Source organism: Camelus ferus, chromosome 31 (assembly GCF_009834535.1).
Source record: "Camelus ferus isolate YT-003-E chromosome 31, BCGSAC_Cfer_1.0, whole genome shotgun sequence".
Taxonomy (NCBI): Eukaryota; Metazoa; Chordata; class Mammalia; order Artiodactyla; family Camelidae; genus Camelus; species Camelus ferus.
The window spans coordinates 1,848,834-1,872,486 of NC_045726.1; positions in this window are offsets into that span (position 1 = coordinate 1,848,834).

The following is a 23,653-nucleotide window of genomic DNA, read 5'->3' on the forward strand; positions in this document are numbered from 1 at the left end:
TTTGGGGAAGTTTGGGGCCGCCCTCCACGCAGCTGCCTGGTGTCACAGGTGATTCTTGGCAGTTGTAAGTCCGCTAAATACCTACCTTGTCCAGGAGGAGGTACTAGATGCTACCTGAATTTCCAGCCCAACCCCCGCCTTTCCCCGGCAGCCGTCACTGGCACACTCGGGGAAGACACGATAAGGGCTCCTAGGAGATCCCGGGTGCTACATAGAGATGACGGAACCTCCCCACACTCAGAATTCTGGAACACGGCTGACTCTGTGGGGGAGTTTTGGGGCCGCCCTCCACGCAGCTGCCTGGGGTCACACGAGTTCCCTGGCAGGGTGATTTCCGCTAATTACCTCCCGTTTCCAGGGTGAGGCACTAGATTCTACCTGCATTTCCAGCCCAACCCCCGACTTTCCCCGGCAGTCCGCACTGGAGGGACTCGGGGAAGACACGCGAATGGCTCCTAGGAGATCCCGGGTGCTGCAGACAGAGGACGGAACCTCCCAACACTCAGAATTCTGGAACACTGCTGACTGTGTGGTGAAATTTCGGGGCCGCCCTCCACGAAGCTGCCTGGTGTCACAGGTGTTCCCTGGCAGGGGGAAGTCCTCTAATTACCTCCCCTGTCCAGGGGGAGGCACTAGATGCTACCTGCATTTCCAGCCCAAACCCCGCCTTTCCCCGGCAGTCCGCACTGAGAGGGACTCGGGGAAGACACGCGAAGGGCTCCTAGGAGATCCCGGGTGCTGCATACAGAAGACGGAACCTCCCCACACTCAGAATTCTGGAACACGGCTGACACTGTGGGGGAGTTTTGGGGCCGCCCTTCACGCAGCTGTCTGGTGTCACACGTGTTCCCTGGCAGGGGGAATTCCGCTAATTACCTCCCGTGTCCAGGGGTAGGCACTAGATGCTACCTGCATTTCCAGCCCAAACCCCGCCTTTCCCCGGCAGTCCGCAATGAGAGGAACTCGGGGAAGACACGGAAGGGCTCCTAGGAGATCCCGGGTGCTGCAGACAGAAGACGGAACCTCCCCACACTCAGAATTCCGGAACACGGCTGATTGTGTGGGGGAGATTTGGGGCCGCCCTCCACGCAGCTGCCTGGGGTCACAGGTGTTCCTTGGCAGGGGGAAGTCCGCTAAATACCTCCCTTGTCCAGGAGGATGCACTAGATTCTGCCTGCATGTCCAGCAAAACCCCCGCCTTTCCCCGGCATCCCGCACTGGGAGGGACTCGGGGAAGACACGCGAAGGGCTTCTAGAGACCCCGGGTGCTGCAGACAGATGACGGAACCTCCCAACACTCAGAATTCTGGAACACTGCTGACTGTGTGGTGAAATTTCGGGGCCGCCCTCCACGAAGCTGCCTGGTGTCACACGTGTTCCCTGGCAGGGTGATGTCCGCTAATTACCTCCCCTTTCCAGTGTGAGGCACTAGATTCTACCTGCATTTCCAGCCCAACCCCCGACTTTCCCCGGCAGACCGCACTGGGAGGCACTCGGGGAAGTCACGCGAAGGACTCAAAAGAAATCCTGGGTGCTGCAGACAGATGACCGTACCTCCCAACACTCAGCATTCCGGAACACTTCTGATGTGTTGTGGAGGTTCGGGGCCGCCCTGCACGCAGCTGCCTGGTTTCACAGGTGTTCACTGGCAGGGGGAAGTCCGCTAAATACCTCCCTTGTCCAGGAGGAGGCACTAGATGCTACCTGCATTTCCAGCCCAACCCCCGCCTTTCCCCGGCATCCCGCACTGGGAGGGACTCGGGGAAGATACGCGAAGGGCTCCTAGGAGACCCCGGGTGCTGCAGACAGATGACGGAACCTCCACACACTCAGAATTCCGGAACACGGCTGACTGTGTGGGGGAGGTTTGGGGCCGTCCTCCACGAGGCTGCCTGGTGTCACAGGTGTTCCCTGGCAGGGGGAAATACGCTAATTACTTCCCCTGTCCAGAGGGAGGCACTAAATGCTACCTGCATTTCCACCACAACCCCCTCATTCCCCTGCAGCCCGCACTGGGAGGGACTCGGGGAAGACACGCGAAGGGCTCCTAGGAGATCCCGGGTGCTGCAGACAGAAGACGGAACCTCCCCACACTCAGAATTCCGGAACACGGCTGACTGTGTAGGGGAGGTTTGGGGCCGCCCTCCACGCAGCTGCCTGGTGTCACAGGTGTTCCCGGACAGGGGGAAGTCCGCTAATTACCTCCCCTGTCCAGGGTGAGGCACTAGATGCTGCCTGCATGTCCAGCAAAACCCCCGCCTTTCCCCGGCAGCCCGCACTGGGAGGCAGTCGGGGAAGACAAGCGAAGGCCTCCTAGGAGATCCCGGGTGCTGCAGACAGAGGACGGAACCTCCCAACACTCAGAATTCTGGAACACTGCTGACTGTGTGGTGAAATTTCGGGGCCGCCCTCCACGAAGCTGCCTGGTGTCACAGGTGTTCCCTGGCAGGGGGAAGTCCTCTAATTACCTCCCCTGTCCAGGGGGAGGCACTAGATGCTACCTGCATTTCCAGCCCAAACCCCGCCTTTCCCCGGCAGTCCGCACTGAGAGGGACTCGGGGAAGACACGCGAAGGGCTCCTAGGAGATCCCGGGTGCTGCATACAGAAGACGGAACCTCCCCACACTCAGAATTCCGGAACACGGCTGATTGTGTGGGGGAGGTTTGGGGCCGCCCTCCACGCAGCTGCCTGGTGTCACAGGTGTTCCCTGTGAGGGGAAATCCGCTAATTTCCTCCCCTGTCCAGGGGGAGGCACTAGATGCTACCTGCATTTCCATCCCAACCCCCGCCTTTCCCCGGCAGCCCGCACTGGGAAGCACTCGTCGAAGACACGCGAAAGGCACCTAGGAGATCCCGGGTGCTGCAGACAGATGACGGAACTTTCCAACTCTCAGAATTACGGAACCTTGCTGACTGTGTGGTGGAGGATCGGGGCCGCCCCCAACACAGCTGCCTGGTGTCAGAGGTGTTCCCTGGCAGGGGAAGTACGCTAATTACCTCCCCTGTCCAGAGGGAGGCACTAGATGCTACCTGCATTTCCAGCCTAACCCCCGCCTTTCCCCGGCAGTCCGCACTGGGAGGGACTCGGGGAAGACACGCGAATGGCTCCTAGGTTATCCCGGGTGCTGCATAGGGATGATGGAACCTCCCCACACTCAGAATTCCGGAACACGGCTGACTGTGTGTGGGATGTTTAGGGCCGCCCTCCACGCAGCTGCCTGGTGTCACAGGTGTTCCCTGGCAGGGAGAAATCCGCTAATTACCTCCCTTGTCCAGGGGGAGGCACTGGATGCTACCTGCATTTGTAGCCAAACCCCCGCCTTTCCCCAGCAGACCGCACTGGGACCACTCGGGGAAGACACGAGAAGGGCTCCTAGGAGATCCCGGGTGCTACATAGAGATGACGGAACCTCCCCACACTCAGAATTCTGGAACACGGCTGACACTGTGGGGGAGTTTTGGGGCCGCCCTTCACGCAGCTGCCTGGTGTCACACGTGTTCCCTGGCAGGGGGAATTCCGCTAATTACCTCCCGTGTCCAGGGGGAGGCACTAGATGCTACCTGCATTTCCAGCCCAAACCCCGCCTTTCCCCGGCAGTCCGCAATGAGAGGGACTCGGGGAAGACACGGAAGGGCTCCTAGGAGATCCCGGGTGCTGCAGACAGAAGACGGAACCTCCCCACACTCAGAATTCCGGAACACGGCTGATTGTGTGGGGGAGATTTGGGGCCGCCCTCCACGCAGCTGCCTGGGGTCACAGGTGTTCCTTGGCAGGGGGAAGTCCGCTAAATACCTCCCTTGTCCAGGAGGATACACTAGATTCTGCCTGCATGTCCAGCAAAACCCCCGCCTTTCCCCGGCATCCCGCACAGGGAGGGACTCGGGGAAGACACGCGAAGGGCTTCTAGAGACCCCGGGTGCTGCAGACAGATGACGGAACCTCCCAACACTCAGAATTCTGGAACACTGCTGACTGTGTGGTGAAATTTCGGGGCCGCCCTCCACGAAGCTGCCTGGTGTCACACGTGTTCCCTGGCAGGGTGATGTCCGCTAATTACCTCCCCTTTCCAGTGTGAGGCACTAGATTCTACCTGCATTTCCAGCCCAACCCCCGACTTTCCCCGGCAGACCGCACTGGGAGGCACTCGGGGAAGTCACGCGAAGGACTCAAAAGAAATCCTGGGTGCTGCAGACAGATGACCGTACCTCCCAACACTCAGCATTCCGGAACACTTCTGATGTGTTGTGGAGGTTCGGGGCCGCCCTGCACCCAGCTGCCTGGTTTCACAGGTGTTCACTGGCAGGGGGAAGTCCGCTAAATACCTCCCTTGTCCAGGAGGAGGCACTAGATGCTACCTGCATTTCCAGCCCAACCCCCGCCTTTCCCCGGCATCCCGCACTGGGAGGGACTCGGGGAAGATACGCGAAGGGCTCCTAGGAGACCCCGGGTGCTGCAGACAGATGACGGAACCTCCCCACACTCAGAATTCCGGAACACGGCTGACTGTGTGGGGGAGGTTTGGGGCCGTCCTCCACGAGGCTGCCTGGTGTCACAGGTGTTCCCTGGCAGGGGGAAATACGCTAATTACTTCCCCTGTCCAGAGGGAGGCACTAAATGCTACCTGCATTTCCACCACAACCCCCTCATTCCCCTGCAGCCCGCACTGGGAGGGACTCGGGGAAGACACGCGAAGGGCTTCTAGGAGACCCCGGGTGCTGCAGACAGAAGACGGAACCTCCCCACACTCAGAATTCCGGAACACGGCTGACTGTGTAGGGGAGGTTTGGGGCCGCCCTCCACGCAGCTGCCTGGTGTCACAGGTGTTCCCGGACAGGGGGAAGTCCGCTAATTACCTCCCCTGTCCAGGGTGAGGCACTAGATGCTGCCTGCATGTCCAGCAAAACCCCCGCCTTTCCCCGGCAGCCCGCACTGGGAGGCAGTCGGGGAAGACAAGCGAAGGCCTCCTAGGAGATCCCGGGTGCTGCAGACAGAGGACGGAACCTCCCAACACTCAGAATTCTGGAACACTGCTGACTGTGTGGTGAAATTTCGGGGCCGCCCTCCACGAAGCTGCCTGGTGTCACAGGTGTTCCCTGGCAGGGGGAAGTCCTCTAATTACCTCCCCTGTCCAGGGGGAGGCACTAGATGCTACCTGCATTTCCAGCCCAAACCCCGCCTTTCCCCGGCAGTCCGCACTGAGAGGGACTCGGGGAAGACACGCGAAGGGCTCCTAGGAGATCCCGGGTGCTGCATACAGAAGACGGAACCTCCCCACACTCAGAATTCCGGAACACGGCTGATTGTGTGGGGGAGGTTTGGGGCCGCCCTCCACGCAGCTGCCTGGTGTCACAGGTGTTCCCTGTGAGGGGAAATCCGCTAATTTCCTCCCCTGTCCAGGGGGAGGCACTAGATGCTACCTGCATTTCCATCCCAACCCCCGCCTTTCCCCGGCAGCCCGCACTGGGAAGCACTCGTCGAAGACACGCGAAAGGCACCTAGGAGATCCCGGGTGCTGCAGACAGATGACGGAACTTTCCAACTCTCAGAATTACGGAACCTTGCTGACTGTGTGGTGGAGGATCGGGGCCGCCCCCAACACAGCTGCCTGGTGTCAGAGGTGTTCCCTGGCAGGGGAAGTACGCTAATTACCTCCCCTGTCCAGAGGGAGGCACTAGATGCTACCTGCATTTCCAGCCTAACCCCCGCCTTTCCCCGGCAGTCCGCACTGGGAGGGACTCGGGGAAGACACGCGAATGGCTCCTAGGTTATCCCGGGTGCTGCATAGGGATGATGGAACCTCCCCACACTCAGAATTCCGGAACACGGCTGACTGTGTGTGGGATGTTTAGGGCCGCCCTCCACGCAGCTGCCTGGTGTCACAGGTGTTCCCTGGCAGGGAGAAATCCGCTAATTACCTCCCTTGTCCAGGGGGAGGCACTGGATGCTACCTGCATTTGTAGCCAAACCCCCGCCTTTCCCCAGCAGACCGCACTGGGACCACTCGGGGAAGACACGAGAAGGGCTCCTAGGAGATCCCGGGTGCTACATAGAGATGACGGAACCTCCCCACACTCAGAATTCTGGAACACGGCTGACACTGTGGGGGAGTTTTGGGGCCGCCCTTCACGCAGCTGCCTGGTGTCACACGTGTTCCCTGGCAGGGGGAATTCCGCTAATTACCTCCCGTGTCCAGGGGGAGGCACTGGATGCTACCTGCATTTGTAGCCAAACCCCCGCCTTTCCCCAGCAGACCGCACTGGGACCACTCGGGGAAGACACGAGAAGGGCTCCTAGGAGATCCCGGGTGCTACATAGAGATGACGGAACCTCCCCACACTCAGAATTCTGGAACACGGCTGACACTGTGGGGGAGTTTTGGGGCCGCCCTTCACGCAGCTGCCTGGTGTCACACGTGTTCCCTGGCAGGGGGAATTCCGCTAATTACCTCCCGTGTCCAGGGGGAGGCACTAGATGCTACCTGCATTTCCAGCCCAAACCCCGCCTTTCCCCGGCAGTCCGCAATGAGAGGGACTCGGGGAAGACACGGAAGGGCTCCTAGGAGATCCCGGGTGCTGCAGACAGAAGACGGAACCTCCCCACACTCAGAATTCCGGAACACGGCTGATTGTGTGGGGGAGATTTGGGGCCGCCCTCCACGCAGCTGCCTGGGGTCACAGGTGTTCCTTGGCAGGGGGAAGTCCGCTAAATACCTCCCTTGTCCAGGAGGATACACTAGATTCTGCCTGCATGTCCAGCAAAACCCCCGCCTTTCCCCGGCATCCCGCACAGGGAGGGACTCGGGGAAGACACGCGAAGGGCTTCTAGAGACCCCGGGTGCTGCAGACAGATGACGGAACCTCCCAACACTCAGAATTCTGGAACACTGCTGACTGTGTGGTGAAATTTCGGGGCCGCCCTCCACGAAGCTGCCTGGTGTCACACGTGTTCCCTGGCAGGGTGATGTCCGCTAATTACCTCCCCTTTCCAGTGTGAGGCACTAGATTCTACCTGCATTTCCAGCCCAACCCCCGACTTTCCCCGGCAGACCGCACTGGGAGGCACTCGGGGAAGTCACACGAAGGACTCAAAAGAAATCCTGGGTGCTGCAGACAGATGAACGTACCTCCCAACACTCAGCATTCCGGAACACTTCTGATGTGTTGTGGAGGTTCGGGGCCGCCCTGCACGCAGCTGCCTGGTTTCACAGGTGTTCACTGGCAGGGGGAAGGTCCGCTAAATACCTCCCTTTTCCAGGAGGAGGCACTAGATGCTACCTGCATTTCCAGCCCAACCCCCGCCTTTCCCCGGCATCCCGCACTGGGAGGGACTCGGGGAAGATACGCGAAAGGCTCCTAGGAGACCCCGGGTGCTGCAGACAGATGACGGAACCTCCCCACACTCAGAATTCCGGAACACGGCTGACTGTGTGGGGTAGGTTTGGGGCCGTCCTCCACGAGGCTGCCTGGTGTCACAGGTGTTGCCTGGCAGGGGGAAATACGCTAATTACTTCCCCTGTCCAGAGGGAGGCACTAAATGCTACCTGCATTTCCACCCCAACCCCCTCATTCCCCGGCAGCCCGCACTGGGAGGGACTCGGGGAAGACACGCGAAGTGCTCCTAGGAGATCCCGGGTGCTGCAGACAGAAGACGGAACCTCCCCACACTCAGAATTTCGGAACAATCCTGGCTGTGTGGGGGAGTTTTGGGGCCGCCCTCAACGCAGCTGCCTGGTGTCAAAGGTGTTCCCTGTGAGGGGAAATCCGCTAATTTCGTCCCCTGTCCAGGGGGAGGCACTAGATGCTACCTGCATTTCCATCCCAACCCCCGCCTTTCCCCGGCAGCCCGCACTTTGAAGCACTCGTCGAAGACACGCGAAAGGCACCTAGGAGATCCCGGGTGCTGCAGACAGATGACGGAACTTCCCAACACTCAGAATACCGGAACACTGCTGACTGTGTGGTGGAGAATCGGGGCCGCCCTCCACGCAGCTCCCTGGTGTCACAGGTGTTCCCTGGCAGGGGGAAGTCCGGTAATTACTTCCCCTATCCAGGGGGAGGCACTAAATGCTACCTGCATTTCCATCCCTACCCCCGCATTTCGCCGGCATCCCGCACTGGGAGGGACTCGGGGAAGACACGCGAAGGGCTTCAAGGAGACCCCGGGTGCTGCAGACAGAAGACGGAACGTCCCCACACTCAGAATTCCGGAACACGGCTGACTGTGTGGGGGAGGTTTGGGGCCGCCCTCCACGCAGCTGCCTGGTGTCACAGGTGTTCCCGGACAGGGGGAAGTCCGCTAATTACCTCCCCTGTCCAGGGGGAGGCACTAGATGCTGCCTGCATGTCCAGCAAAACCCCCGCCTTTCCCCGGCAGCCCGCACTGGGAGGCAGTCGGGGAAGACACGCGAAGGCCTCCTAGGAGATCCCGGGTGCTGCAGACAGAAGACGGAACCTCCCCACACTCAGAATTCCGGAACACGGCTGATTGTGTGGGGGAGGTTTGGGGCCGCCCTCCAAGCAGCTGCCTGGGGTCACAAGTGTTCCCTGGCAGTGTGAAGTCCGCTAATTAATTCCCCTGTCCAGGGGGAGTCACTAGATGCTACCTGCATTTCCAGCCCAACCCCCGCATTTCCCCGGCAGCCCGCACTGGGAGGCACTCGGGGAAGACACGAGAAGGGCTCCTAGGAGATCCCGGGTCCTGCAGACAGAAGACGGATCCTCCCCACACTCAGAATTCTGGAACACGCCTGATTGTTTTGGGGAGGTTTGGGGCCGCCCTCCACGAAGCTGCCTGGTGTCACAGGTGTTTCTTGGCAGTTGTAAGTCCGCTAAATACCTACCTTGTCCAGGAGGAGGCACTAGATGCTTCCTGAATTTCCAGCCCAACCCCCGCCTTTCCCCGGCAGCCCTCACTGGGACCACTCGGGGAAGACACGAGAAGGGCTCCTAGGAGATCCCGGGTGCTACATAGAGATGACGGAACTTCCCCACACTCAGAATTCTGGAACACGGCTGACTCTGTGGGGGAGTTTTGGGGCCGCCCTCCACGCAGCTGCCTGGTGTCACACGTGTTCCCTGGCAGGGGGAAGTCCGCTAATTACCTCCCCTGTCCAGGGGGAGGCACTAGATGCTACCTGCATTTCCAGGCCAAACCCCGCCTTTCCCCGGGAGTCCGCAATGAGAGGGACTCGGGGAAGACACGGAAGGGCTCCTAGGAGATCCCGGGTCCTGCAGACAGAAGACGGAACCTCCCCACACTCAGAATTCCGGAACACGGCTGATTGTGTGGGGGAGATTTGGGGCCGCCCTCCACGCAGCTGCCTGGGGTCACAGGTGTTCCTTGGCAGGGGGAAGTCCGCTAAATACCTCCCTTGTCCAGGAGGAGGCACTAGATGCTGCCTGCATGTCCAGCAAAACCCCCGCCTTTCCCCGGCATCCCGCACTGGGAGGGACTCGGGGAAGACACGCGAAGGGCTTCTAGAGACCCCGGGTGCTGCAGACAGATGACGGAACCTCCCCACACTCAGAATTCTGGAACACTGCTGACTGTGTGGTGAAATTTCGGGGCCGCCCTCCACGAAGCTGCCTGGTGTCACACGTGTTCCCTGGCAGGGTGATGTCCGCTAATTACCTCCCCTTTCCAGTGTGAGGCACTAGATTCTACCTGCATTTCCAGCCCAACCCCCGACTTTCCCCGGCAGACCGCACTGGGAGGCACTCGGGGAAGTCACGCGAAGGACTCAAAAGAAATCCTGGGTGCTGCAGACAGATGAACGTACCTCCCAACACTCAGCATTCCGGAACACTTCTGATGTGTTGTGGAGGTTCGGGGCCGCCCTGCACGCAGCTGCCTGGTTTCACAGGTGTTCACTGGCAGGGGGAAGTCCTCTAATTACGTCCCCTGTCCAGGGGGAGGCACTAGATGCTACCTGCATTTCCAGCCCAAACCCCGCCTTTCCCCGGCAGTCCGCACTGAGAGGGACTCGGGGAAGACACGCGAACGGCTCCTAGGAGATCCCGGGTGCTGCAGACAGAAGACGGAACCTCCCCACACTCAGAATTCCGGAACACGGCTGATTGTGTGGGGGAGGTTTGGGGCCGCCCTCCACGCAGCTGCCTGGTGTCACAGGTGTTTCTTGGCAGTGGTAATTCCGCTAAATACCTCCCTTGTCCAGGAGGAGGCACTAGATGCTACCTGCATTTCCAGCCCAACCCCCGCATTTCCCCGGCAGCCCGCACTGGGAGGGACTCGGGGAAGATACGCGAAGGGCTCCTAGGAGATCCCGGGTGCTGCAGACAGATGACGGAACCTCCCAACACTCAGAATTCTGGAACACTGCTGACTGTGTGGTGAAATTTCGGGGCCGCCCTCCACGAAGCTGCCTGGTGTCACACGTGTTCCCTGGCAGGGTGATGTCCGCTAATTACCTCCCCTTTCCAGTGTGAGGCACTAGATTCTACCTGCATTTCCAGCCCAACCCCAGACTTTCCCCGGCAGACCGCACTGGGAGGCACTCGGGGAAGTCACACGAAGGACTCAAAAGAAATCCTGGGTGCTGCAGACAGATGAACGTACCTCCCAACACTCAGCATTCCGGAACACTTCTGATGTGTTGTGGAGGTTCGGGGCCGCCCTGCACGCAGCTGCCTGGTTTCACAGGTGTTCACTGGCAGGGGGAAGTCCGCTAAATACCTCCCTTTTCCAGGAGGAGGCACTAGATGCTACCTGCATTTCCAGCCCAACCCCCGCCTTTCCCCGGCATCCCGCACTGGGAGGGACTCGGGGAAGATACGCGAAGGGCTCCTAGGAGACCCCGGGTGCTGCAGACAGATGACGGAACCTCCCCACACTCAGAATTCCGGAACACGGCTGACTGTGTGGGGTAGGTTTGGGGCCGTCCTCCACGAGGCTGCCTGGTGTCACAGGTTTTGCCTGGCAGGGGGAAATACGCTAATTACTTCCCCTGTCCAGAGGGAGGCACTAAATGCTACCTGCATTTCCACCCCAACCCCCTCATTCCCCGGCAGCCCGCACTGGGAGGGACTCGGGGAAGACACGCGAAGTGCTCCTAGGAGATCCCGGGTGCTGCAGACAGAAGACGGAACCTCCCCACACTCAGAATTTCGGAACAATCCTGGCTGTGTGGGGGAGTTTTGGGGCCGCCCTCAACGCAGCTGCCTGGTGTCAAAGGTGTTCCCTGTGAGGGGAAATCCGCTAATTTCGTCCCCTGTCCAGGGGGAGGCACTAGATGCTACCTGCATTTCCATCCCAACCCCCGCCTTTCCCCGGCAGCCCGCACTTTGAAGCACTCGTCGAAGACACGCGAAAGGCACCTAGGAGATCCCGGGTGCTGCAGACAGATGACGGAACTTCCCAACACTCAGAATACCGGAACACTGCTGACTGTGTGGTGGAGAATCGGGGCCGCCCTCCACGCAGCTCCCTGGTGTCACAGGTGTTCCCTGGCAGGGGGAAGTCCGGTAATTACTTCCCCTATCCAGGGGGAGGCACTAAATGCTACCTGCATTTCCATCCCTACCCCCGCATTTCGCCGGCATCCCGCACTGGGAGGGACTCGGGGAAGACACGCGAAGGGCTTCAAGGAGACCCCGGGTGCTGCAGACAGAAGACGGAACGTCCCCACACTCAGAATTCCGGAACACGGCTGACTGTGTGGGGGAGGTTTGGGGCCGCCCTCCACGCAGCTGCCTGGTGTCACAGGTGTTCCCGGACAGGGGGAAGTCCGCTAATTACCTCCCCTGTCCAGGGGGAGGCACTAGATGCTGCCTGCATGTCCAGCAAAACCCCCGCCTTTCCCCGGCAGCCCGCACTGGGAGGCAGTCGGGGAAGACACGCGAAGGCCTCCTAGGAGATCCCGGGTGCTGCAGACAGAAGACGGAACCTCCCCACACTCAGAATTCCGGAACACGGCTGATTGTGTGGGGGAGGTTTGGGGCCGCCCTCCAAGCAGCTGCCTGGGGTCACAAGTGTTCCCTGGCAGTGTGAAGTCCGCTAATTAATTCCCCTGTCCAGGGGGAGTCACTAGATGCTACCTGCATTTCCAGCCCAACCCCCGCATTTCCCCGGCAGCCCGCACTGGGAGGCACTCGGGGAAGACACGAGAAGGGCTCCTAGGAGATCCCGGGTCCTGCAGACAGAAGACGGATCCTCCCCACACTCAGAATTCTGGAACACGCCTGATTGTTTTGGGGAGGTTTGGGGCCGCCCTCCACGAAGCTGCCTGGTGTCACAGGTGTTTCTTGGCAGTTGTAAGTCCGCTAAATACCTACCTTGTCCAGGAGGAGGCACTAGATGCTTCCTGAATTTCCAGCCCAACCCCCGCCTTTCCCCGGCAGCCCTCACTGGGACCACTCGGGGAAGACACGAGAAGGGCTCCTAGGAGATCCCGGGTGCTACATAGAGATGACGGAACTTCCCCACACTCAGAATTCTGGAACACGGCTGACTCTGTGGGGGAGTTTTGGGGCCGCCCTCCACGCAGCTGCCTGGTGTCACACGTGTTCCCTGGCAGGGGGAAGTCCGCTAATTACCTCCCCTGTCCAGGGGGAGGCACTAGATGCTACCTGCATTTCCAGGCCAAACCCCGCCTTTCCCCGGGAGTCCGCAATGAGAGGGACTCGGGGAAGACACGGAAGGGCTCCTAGGAGATCCCGGGTCCTGCAGACAGAAGACGGAACCTCCCCACACTCAGAATTCCGGAACACGGCTGATTGTGTGGGGGAGATTTGGGGCCGCCCTCCACGCAGCTGCCTGGGGTCACAGGTGTTCCTTGGCAGGGGGAAGTCCGCTAAATACCTCCCTTGTCCAGGAGGAGGCACTAGATGCTGCCTGCATGTCCAGCAAAACCCCCGCCTTTCCCCGGCATCCCGCACTGGGAGGGACTCGGGGAAGACACGCGAAGGGCTTCTAGAGACCCCGGGTGCTGCAGACAGATGACGGAACCTCCCAACACTCAGAATTCTGGAACACTGCTGACTGTGTGGTGAAATTTCGGGGCCGCCCTCCACGAAGCTGCCTGGTGTCACACGTGTTCCCTGGCAGGGTGATGTCCGCTAATTACCTCCCCTTTCCAGTGTGAGGCACTAGATTCTACCTGCATTTCCAGCCCAACCCCCGACTTTCCCCGGCAGACCGCACTGGGAGGCACTCGGGGAAGTCACGCGAAGGACTCAAAAGAAATCCTGGGTGCTGCAGACAGATGACCGTACCTCCCAACACTCAGAATTCCGGAACACTTCTGATGTGTTGTGGAGGTTCGGGGCCGCCCTGCACGCAGCTGCCTGGTTTCACAGGTGTTCACTGGCAGGGGGAAGTCCGCTAAATACCTCCCTTGTCCAGGAGGAGGCACTAGATGCTACCTGCATTTCCAGCCCAACCCCCGCCTTTCCCCGGCATCCCGCACTGGGAGGGACTCGGGGAAGATACGCGAAGGGCTCCTAGGAGACCCCGGGTGCTGCAGACAGATGACGGAACCTCCCCACACTCAGAATTCCGGAACACGGCTGACTGTGTGGGGGAGGTTTGGGGCCGTCCTCCACGAGGCTGCCTGGTGTCACAGGTGTTCCCTGGCAGGGGGAAATACGCTAATTACTTCCCCTGTCCAGAGAGAGGCACTAAATGCTACCTGCAATTCCACACCAACCCCCTCATTCCCCGGCAGCCCGCACTGGGAGGGACTCGGAGAAGACACGCGAAGGGCTCCTAGGAGATCCCGGGTGCTGCAGACAGAAGACGGAACCTCCCCACACTCAGAATTTCGGAACAATCCTGGCTGTGTGGGGGAGGTTTGGGGCCACCCTCAACGCAGCTGCCTGGTGTCAAAGGTGTTCCCTGTGAGGGAAAATCCGCTAATTTCGTCCCCTGTCCAGGGGGAGGCACTAGATGCTACCTGCATTTCCATCCCAACCCCCGCCTTTCCCCGGCAGCCCGCACTTTGAAGCACTCGTCGAAGACACGCGAAAGGCACCTAGGAGATCCCGGGTGCTGCAGACAGATGACGGAACTTCCCAACACTCAGAATACCGGAACACTGCTGACTGTGTGGTGGAGAATCGGGGCCGCCCTCCACGCAGCTCCCTGGTGTCACAGGTGTTCCCTGGCAGGGGGAAGTCCGGTAATTACTTCCCCTATCCAGGGGGAGGCACTAAATGCTACCTGCATTTCCATCCCTACCCCCGCATTTCGCCGGCATCCCGCACTGGGAGGGACTCGGGGAAGACACGCGAAGGACTTCAAGGAGACCCCGGGTGCTGCAGACAGAAGACGGAACGTCCCCACACTCAGAATTCCGGAACACGGCTGACTGTGTGGGGGAGGTTTGGGGCCGCCCTCCACGCAGCTGCCTGGTGTCACAGGTGTTCCCGGACAGGGGGAAGTCCGCTAATTACCTCCCCTGTCCAGGGGGAGGCACTAGATGCTGCCTGCATGTCCAGCAAAACCCCCGCCTTTCCCCGGCAGCCCGCACTGGGAGGCAGTCGGGGAAGACATGCGAAGTCCTCCTAGGAGATCCCGGGTGCTGCAGACAGAAGACGGAACCTCCCCACACTCAGAATTCCGGAACACGGCTGATTGTGTGGGGGAGGTTTGGGGCCGCCCTCCAAGCAGCTGCCTGGGGTCACAAGTGTTCCCTGGCAGTGTGAAGTCCGCTAATTAATTCCCCTGTCCAGGGGGAGTCACTAGATGCTACCTGCATTTCCAGCCCAACCCCCGCATTTCCCCGGCAGCCCGCACTGGGAGGCACTCGGGGAAGACACGAGAATGGCTCCTAGGAGATCCCGGTTCCTGCAGACAGAAGACGGATCCTCCCCACACTCAGAATTCTGGAACACGCCTGATTGTTTTGGGGAAGTTTGGGGCCGCCCTCCACGCAGCTGCCTGGTGTCACAGGTGATTCTTGGCAGTTGTAAGTCCGCTAAATACCTACCTTGTCCAGGAGGAGGTACTAGATGCTACCTGAATTTCCAGCCCAACCCCCGCCTTTCCCCGGCAGCCGTCACTGGCACACTCGGGGAAGACACGATAAGGGCTCCTAGGAGATCCCGGGTGCTACATAGAGATGACGGAACCTCCCCACACTCAGAATTCTGGAACACGGCTGACTCTGTGGGGGAGTTTTGGGGCCGCCCTCCACGCAGCTGCCTGGGGTCACACGTGTTCCCTGGCAGGGTGATTTCCGCTAATTACCTCCCGTTTCCAGGGTGAGGCACTAGATTCTACCTGCATTTCCAGCCCAACCCCCGACTTTCCCCGGCAGACCGCACTGGGAGGCACTCGGGGAATTCACGCGAAGGGCTCAAAAGAGATCCCGGGTGCTGCAGACAGATGACCGTACCTCCCAACACTCAGCATTCCGGAACACTTCTGATGTGTTGTGGAGGTTCGGGGCCGCCCTGCACGCAGCTGCCTGGTTTCACAGGTGTTCACTTGCAGGGGGAAGTCCGCTAATTACCTCCCCAGTCCAGGGGGAGGCACTAGATGCTACCTGCATTTCCAGCCCATACCCCGCCTTTCCCCGGCAGTCCGCACTGAGAGGGACTCGGGGAAGACACGCGAAGTGCTCCTAGGAGATCCCGGGTGCTGCAGACAGAAGACGGAACCTCCCCACTCTCAGAATTCCGGAACACGGCTGATTGTGTGGGGGAGATTTGGGGCCGCCCTCCACGCAGCTGCCTGGGGTCACAGGTGTTCCTTGGCAGGGGGAAGTCCGCTAAATACCTCCCTTGCCCAGGAGGAGGCACTAGATGCTACCTGCATTTCCAGCCCAACCCCCGCCTTTCCCCGGCATCCCGCACTGGGAGGGACTCGGGGAAGATACGCGAAGGGCTCCTAGGAGACCCCGGGTGCTGCAGACAGATGACGGAACCTCCCCACACTCAGAATTCCGGAACACGGCTGACTGTGTGGGGGAGGTTTGGGGCCGTCCTCCACGAGGCTGCCTGGTGTCACAGGTGTTCCCTGGCAGGGGGAAGTACGCTAATTACCTCCCCTGTCCAGAGGGAGGCACTAGATGCTACCTGCATTTCCAGCCCAACCCCCTCATTCCCCGGCAGCCCGCACTGGGAGGGACTCGGGGAAGAAACGCGAAGTGCTCCTAGGAGATCCCGGGTGCTGCAGACAGAAGACGGAACCTCCCAACACTCAGAATACCGGAACACTGCTGACTGTGTGGTGGAGGATCGCGGCCGCCCTCCACGCAGCTCCCTGGTGTCACAGGTGTTCCCTGGCAGGGGGAAGTCCGCTAATTATCTCCCCTATCCAGGGGGAGGCACTAAATGCTACCTGCATTTCCATCCCTACCCCCGCATTTCGCCGGCATCCCGCACTGGGAGGGACTCGGGGAAGACACGCGAAGGGCTTCTAGGAGACCCCGGGTGCTGCAGACAGAAGACGGAACCTCCCCACACTCAGAATTCCGGAACACGGGTGACTGTGTGGGGGAGGTTTGGGGCCGCCCTCCACGCAGCTGCCTGGTTTCACAGGTGTTCCCGGACAGGGGGAAGTCCGCTAATTACCTCCCCTGTCCAGGGGGAGGCACTAGATGCTGCCTGCATGTCCAGCAAAACCCCCGCATTTCCCCGGCAGCCCGCACTGAGAGGCAGACGGGGAAGACACGTGAAGGCCTCCTAGGAGATCCCGGGTGCTGCAGACAGATGACGGAACCTCCCAACACTCAGAATTCTGGAACACTGCTGACTGTGTGGTGAAATTTCGGGGCCGCCCTCCACGAAGCTGCCTGGTGTCACAGGTGTTCCCTGGCAGGGGGAAGTCCGCTAATTACCTCCCCTGTCCAGGGGGAGGCACTATATGCTACCTGCATTTCCAGCCCAAACCCCGCCTTTCCCCGGCAGTCTGCACTGAGAGGGATTCGGGGAAGACACGCGAAGGGCTCCTAGGAGATCCCGGGTGCTGCAGACAGAAGACGGAACCTCCCCACACTCAGAATTCCGGAACACGGCTGATTGTGTGGGGGAGGTTTGGGGCCGCCCTCCAAGCAGCTTCCTGGGGTCACAGGTGTTCCCTGGCAGGGGGAAGTCCGCTAATTAATTCCCCTGTCCAGGGGGAGTCACTAGATGCTACCTGCATTTCCAGCCCAACCCCTGCATTTCCCCGGCAGCCCGCACTGGGAGGCACTCGGGGAAGACACGAGAAGGGCTCCTAGGAGATCCCGGTTGCTACATAGAGATGACGGAACCTCCCCACACTGAGAATTCTGGAACACGGCTGACTCTGTTGGGGAGTTTTGGGGCCGCCCTCCACGCAGCTGCCTGGTGTCACACGTGTTCCCTGGCAGGGTGATGTCCGCTAATTACCTCCCCTTTCCAGGGTGTGGCACTAGATTCTACCTGCATTTCCAGCCCAACCCCCGACTTTCCCCGGCAGACCGCACTGGGAGGCACTCGGGGAAGTCACGCGAAGGACTCAAAAGTAATCCTGGGTGCTGCAGACAGATGACCGTACCTCCCAACACTCAGCATTCCGGAACACTTCTGATGTGTTGTGGAGTTTCGGGGCCGCCCTGCACGCAGCTGCCTGGTTTCAAAGGTGTTCACTGGCAGGGGGAAGTCCGCTAAATACCTCCCTTGTCCAGGAGGAGGCACTAGATGCTACCTGCATTTCCAGCCCAACCCCCGCCTTTCCCCGGCATCCCGCACTGGGAGGGACTCGGGGAAGATACGCGAAGGGCTCCTAGGAGACCCCGGGTGCTGCAGACAGATGACGGAACCTCCCCACACTCAGAATTCCGGAACACGGCTGACTGTGTGGGGGAGGTTTGGGGCCGTCCTCCACGAGGCTGCCTGGTGTCACAGGTGTTCCCTGGCAGGGGGAAATACGCTAATTACTTCCCCTGTCCAGAGGGAGGCACTAAATGCTACCTGCATTTCCACCCCAACCCCCTCATTCCCCGGCAGCCCGCACTGGGAGGGTCTCGGGGATGACACGAGAAGGGCTCCTAGGAGATCCCGGGTGCTGCAGACAGAAGACGGAACCTCCGCACACTCAGAATTCCGGAACACGCCTGGCTGTGTGGGGGAGGTTTGGGGCCGTCCTCCACGAGGCTGCCTGGTGTCACAGGTGTTCCCTGTCAGGGGAAATCCGCTAATTTCCTCCCCTATCCAGGGGGAGGCACTAGATGCTACCTGCATTTCCATCCCAACACCCGCCTTTCCCCGTCAGCCCGCACTGGGAAGCACTCGTCGAAGACACGCGAAAGGCCCCTAGGTGATCCCGGGTGCTGCAGTCAGATGACGGAACTTCCCAACACTCAGAATACCGGAACACTGCTGACTGTGTGGTGGAGGATCGGGGCCGCCCTCCACGCAGCTCCCTGTTGTCACAGGTGTTCCCTGGCAGGGGGAAGTTCGCTAATTAACTCCCCTTTCCAGGGGGAGGCACTAAATGCTACCTGCATTTCCATCCCTACCCCCGCATTTCGACGGCATCCCGCACTGGGAGGGACTCGGGGAAGACACGCGAAGGGCCTCTAGGAGACCCCGGGTGCTGCAGACAGAAGACAGAACCTCCCCACACTCAGAATTCCGGAAAACGGCTGACTGTGTAGGGGAGTTTTGGGGCCGCCCTCCACGCAGCTGCCTGGTGTCACAGGTGTTCCCGGACAGGTGGAAGTCCGCTAATTACCTCCCCTGTCCAGGGTGAGGCACTAGATGCTGCCTGCATGTCCAGCAAAACCCCCACCTTTCACCGGCAGCCCGCACTGGGAGGCAGTCGGGGAAGACAAGCGAAGGCATGCTAGGAGATCCCGGGTGCTGCAGACAGAGGACGGAACCTCCCAACACTCAGAATTCTGGAACACTGCTGACTGTGTGGTGAAATTTCGGGGCCGCCCTCCACGAAGCTGCCTGGTGTCACAGGTGTTCCCTGGCAGGGGGAAGTCCTCTAATTACCTCCCCTGTCCAGGGGGAGGCACTAGATGCTACCTGCATTTCCAGCCCAAACCCCGCCTTTCCCCGGCAGTCCGCACTGAGAGGGACTCGGGGAAGACACGCGAAGGGCTCCTAGGAGATCCCGGGTGCTGCATACAGAAGACGGAACCTCCCCACACTCAGAATTCCGGAACACGGCTGATTGTGTGGGGGAGGTTTGGGGCCGACGGCCACGCAGCTGCCTGTTTTCACAGGTGTTCCCTGGCAGGTGGAAGTACGCTAATTACCTCCCCTGTCCAGAGGGAGGCACTAGATGCTACCTGCATTTCCAGCCCAACCCCCTCATTCCCCGGCAGCCCGCACTGGGAGGGACTCGGGGAAGACACGCGAAGGGCTCCTAGGAGATCCCGGGTGCTGCAGACAGAAGACGGAACCTCCCCACACTCAGAATTCCGGAACAATCCTGGCTGTGTGGGGGAGGTTATGGGCCGCCCTCAATTCAGCTCCCTGGTGTCACAGGTGTTCCCTGGCGGGGGTAAGTCCGGTAATTACTTCCCCTATCCAGGGGGAGGCACTAAATGCTACCTGCATTTCCATCCCTACCCCCGCATTTCGCCGGCATCCCGCACTGCGAGGGACTCGGGGAAGACACGCGAAGGGCTTCTAGGAGACCCCGGGTGCTGCAGACAGAAGACGGAACCTCCCCACACTCAGAATTCCGGAACACGGGTGACTGTGTGGGGGAGGTTTGGGGCCGCCCTCCACGCAGCTGCCTGGTTTCACAGGTGTTCCCGGACAGGGGGAAGTCCGCTAATTACCTCCCCTGTCCAGGGGGAGGCACTAGATGCTGCCTGCATGTCCAGCAAAACCCCCGCATTTCCCCGGCAGCCCGCACTGAGAGGCAGACGGGGAAGACACGTGAAGGCCTCCTAGGAGATCCCGGGTGCTGCAGACAGATGACGGAACCTCCCAACACTCAGAATTCTGGAACACTGCTGACTGTGTGGTGAAATTTCGGGGCCGCCCTCCACGAAGCTGCCTGGTGTCACAGGTGTTCCCTGGCAGGGGGAAGTCCGCTAATTACCTCCCCTGTCCAGGGGGAGGCACTAGATGCTACCTGCATTTCCAGCCCAAACCCCGCCTTTCCCCGGCAGTCTGCACTGAGAGGGATTCGGGGAAGACACGCGAAGGGCTCCTAGGAGATCCCGGGTGCTGCAGACAGAAGACGGAACCTCCCCACACTCAGAATTCCGGAACACGGCTGATTGTGTGGGGGAGGTTTGGGGCCGCCCTCCAAGCAGCTTCCTGGGGTCACAGGTGTTCCCTGGCAGGGGGAAGTCCGCTAATTAATTCCCCTGTCCAGGGGGAGTCACTAGATGCTACCTGCATTTCCAGCCCAACCCCTGCATTTCCCCGGCAGCCCGCACTGGGAGGCACTCGGGGAAGACACGAGAAGGGCTCCTAGGAGATCCCGGTTGCTACATAGAGATGACGGAACCTCCCCACACTGAGAATTCTGGAACACGGCTGACTCTGTTGGGGAGTTTTGGGGCCGCCCTCCACGCAGCTGCCTGGTGTCACACGTGTTCCCTGGCAGGGTGATGTCCGCTAATTACCTCCCCTTTCCAGGGTGTGGCACTAGATTCTACCTGCATTTCCAGCCCAACCCCCGACTTTCCCCGGCAGACCGCACTGGGAGGCACTCGGGGAAGTCACGCGAAGGACTCAAAAGTAATCCTGGGTGCTGCAGACAGATGACCGTACCTCCCAACACTCAGCATTCCGGAACACTTCTGATGTGTTGTGGAGTTTCGGGGCCGCCCTGCACGCAGCTGCCTGGTTTCACAGGTGTTCACTGGCAGGGGGAAGTCCGCTAAATACCTCCCTTGTCCAGGAGGAGGCACTAGATGCTACCTGCATTTCCACGCCAACCCCCTCATTCCCCGGCAGCCCGCACTGGGAGGGTCTCGGGGATGACACGAGAAGGGCTCCTAGGAGATCCCGGGTGCTGCAGACAGAAGACGGAACCTCCGCACACTCAGAATTCCGGAACACGCCTGGCTGTGTGGGGGAGGTTTGGGGCCGCCCTCCACGCAGCTGCCTGGTGTCACAGGTGTTCCCGGACAGGTGGAAGTCCGCTAATTACCTCCCCTGTCCAGGGTGAGGCACTAGATGCTGCCTGCATGTCCAGCAAAACCCCCGCCTTTCCCCGGCAGCCCGCACTGTGAGGCAGTCGGGGAAGACAAGCGAAGGCCTGCTAGGAGATCCCGGGTGCTGCAGACAGAGGATGGAACCTCCCAACACTCAGAATTCTGGAACACTGCTGACTGTGTGGTGAAATTTCGGGGCCGCCCTCCACGAAGCTGCCTGGTGTCACAGGTGTTCCCTGGCAGGGGGAAGTCCTCTAATTACCTCCCCTGTCCAGGGGGAGGCACTAGATGCTACCTGCATTTCCAGCCCAAACCCCGCCTTTCCCCGGCAGTCCGCACTGAGAGGGACTCGGGGAAGACACGCGAAGGGCTCCTAGGAGATCCCGGGTGCTGCATACAGAAGACGGAACCTCCCCACACTCAGAATTCCGGAACACGGCTGATTGTGTGGGGGAGGTTTGGGGCCGACGGCCACGCAGCTGCCTGTTTTCACAGGTGTTCCCTGGCAGGTGGAAGTACGCTAATTACCTCCCCTGTCCAGAGGGAGGCACTAGATGCTACCTGCATTTCCAGCCCAACCCCCTCATTCCCCGGCAGCCCGCACTGGGAGGGACTCGGGGAAGACACGCGAAGGGCTCCTAGGAGATCCCGGGTGCTGCAGACAGAAGACGGAACCTCCCCACACTCAGAATTCCGGAACAATCCTGGCTGTGTGGGGGAGGTTATGGGCCGCCCTCAATTCAGCTCCCTGGTGTCACAGGTGTTCCCTGGCGGGGGTAAGTCCGGTAATTACTTCCCCTATCCAGGGGGAGGCACTAAATGCTACCTGCATTTCCATCCCTACCCCCGCATTTCGCCGGCATCCCGCACTGCGAGGGACTCGGGGAAGACACTCGAAGGGCTTCTAGGAGACCCCGGGTGCTGCAGACAGAAGACGGAACCTCCCCACACTCAGAATTTCGGAACAATCCTGGCTGTGTGGGGGAGGTTTGGGGCCGCCCTCAACGCAGCTGCCTGGTGTCAAAGGTGTTCCCTGTGAGGGGAATTCCGCTAATTTCCTCCCCTATCCAGGGGGAGGCACTAGATGCTACCTGCATTTCCAGCCCAACCCCCGCCTTTCCCCGGCATCCCGCACTGGGAGGGACTCGGGGAAGATACGCGAAGGGCTCCTAGGAGACCCCGGGTGCTGCAGACAGATGACGGAACCTCCCCACACTCAGAATTCCGGAACACGGCTGACTGTGTAGGGGAGGTTTGGGGCCGCCCTCCACGCAGCTGCCTGGTGTCACAGGTGTTCCCGGACAGGGGGAAGTCCGCTAATTACCTCCCCTGTCCAGGGTGAGGCACTAGATGCTGCCTGCATGTCCAGCAAAACCCCCGCATTTCCTCGGCATCCCGCACTGGGAGTCAGTCGGGGAAGACAAGCGAAGGCCTCCTAGGAGATCCCGGGTGCTGCAGACAGAGGACGGAACCTACCAACACTCAGAATTCTGGACCACTGCTGACTGTGTGGTGAAATTTCGGGGCCGCCCTCCACGAAGCTGCCTGGTGTCACAGGTGTTCCCTGGCAGGGGGAAGTCCTCTAATTACGTCCCCTGTCCAGGGGGAGGCACTAGATGCTACCTGCATTTCCAGCCCAAACCCCGCCTTTCCCCGACAGTCCGCACTGAGAGGGACTCGGGGAAGACACGCGAACGGCTCCTAGGAGATCCCGGGTGCTGCAGACAGAAGACGGAACCTCCCCACACTCAGAATTCCGGAACACGGCTGATTGTGTGGGGGAGGTTTGGGGCCGCCCTCCACGCAGCTGCCTGGTGTCACAGGTGTTTCTTGGCAGTGGTAATTCCGCTAAATACCTCCCTTGTCCAGGAGGAGGCACTAGATGCTACCTGCATTTCCAGCCCAACCCCCGCATTTCCCCGGCAGCCCGCACTGGGAGGGACTCGGGGAAGATACGCGAAGGGCTCCTAGGAGATCCCGGGTGCTGCAGACAGATGACGGAACCTCCCCACACTCAGAATTCCGGAACACGGCTGATTGTGTGGGGGAGGTTTGGGGCCGACGGCCACGCAGCTGCCTGTTTTCACAGGTGTTCCCTGGCAGGGGGAAGTCCGGTAATTACTTCCCCTGTCCAGAGGGAGGCACTAGATGCTACCTGCATTTCCAGCCCAACCCCCTCATTCCCCGGCAGCCCGCACTGGGAGGGACTCGGGGAAGACACGCGAAGGGCTCCTAGGAGGTCCCGGGTGCTGCAGACTGAAGACGGAACCTCCCCACACTCAGAATTCCGGAACAATCCTGGCTGTGTGGGGGAGGTTTGGGGCCGCCCTCAACGCAGCTGCCTGGTGTCACAGGTGTTCCCTGTGAGGGGAAATCCGCTAATTTCCTCCCCTGTCCAGGGGGAGGCACTAGATGCTACCTGCATTTCCATCCCAACCCCCGCCTTTCCCCGGAAGCCCGCACTGGGAAGCACTCGTGGAAGACACGCGAAAGGCACCTAGGAGATCCCGGGTGCTGCAGACAGATGACGGAACTTTCCAACTCTCAGAATTACGGAACCTTGCTGACTGTGTGGTGGAGGATCGGGGCCGCCCCCATC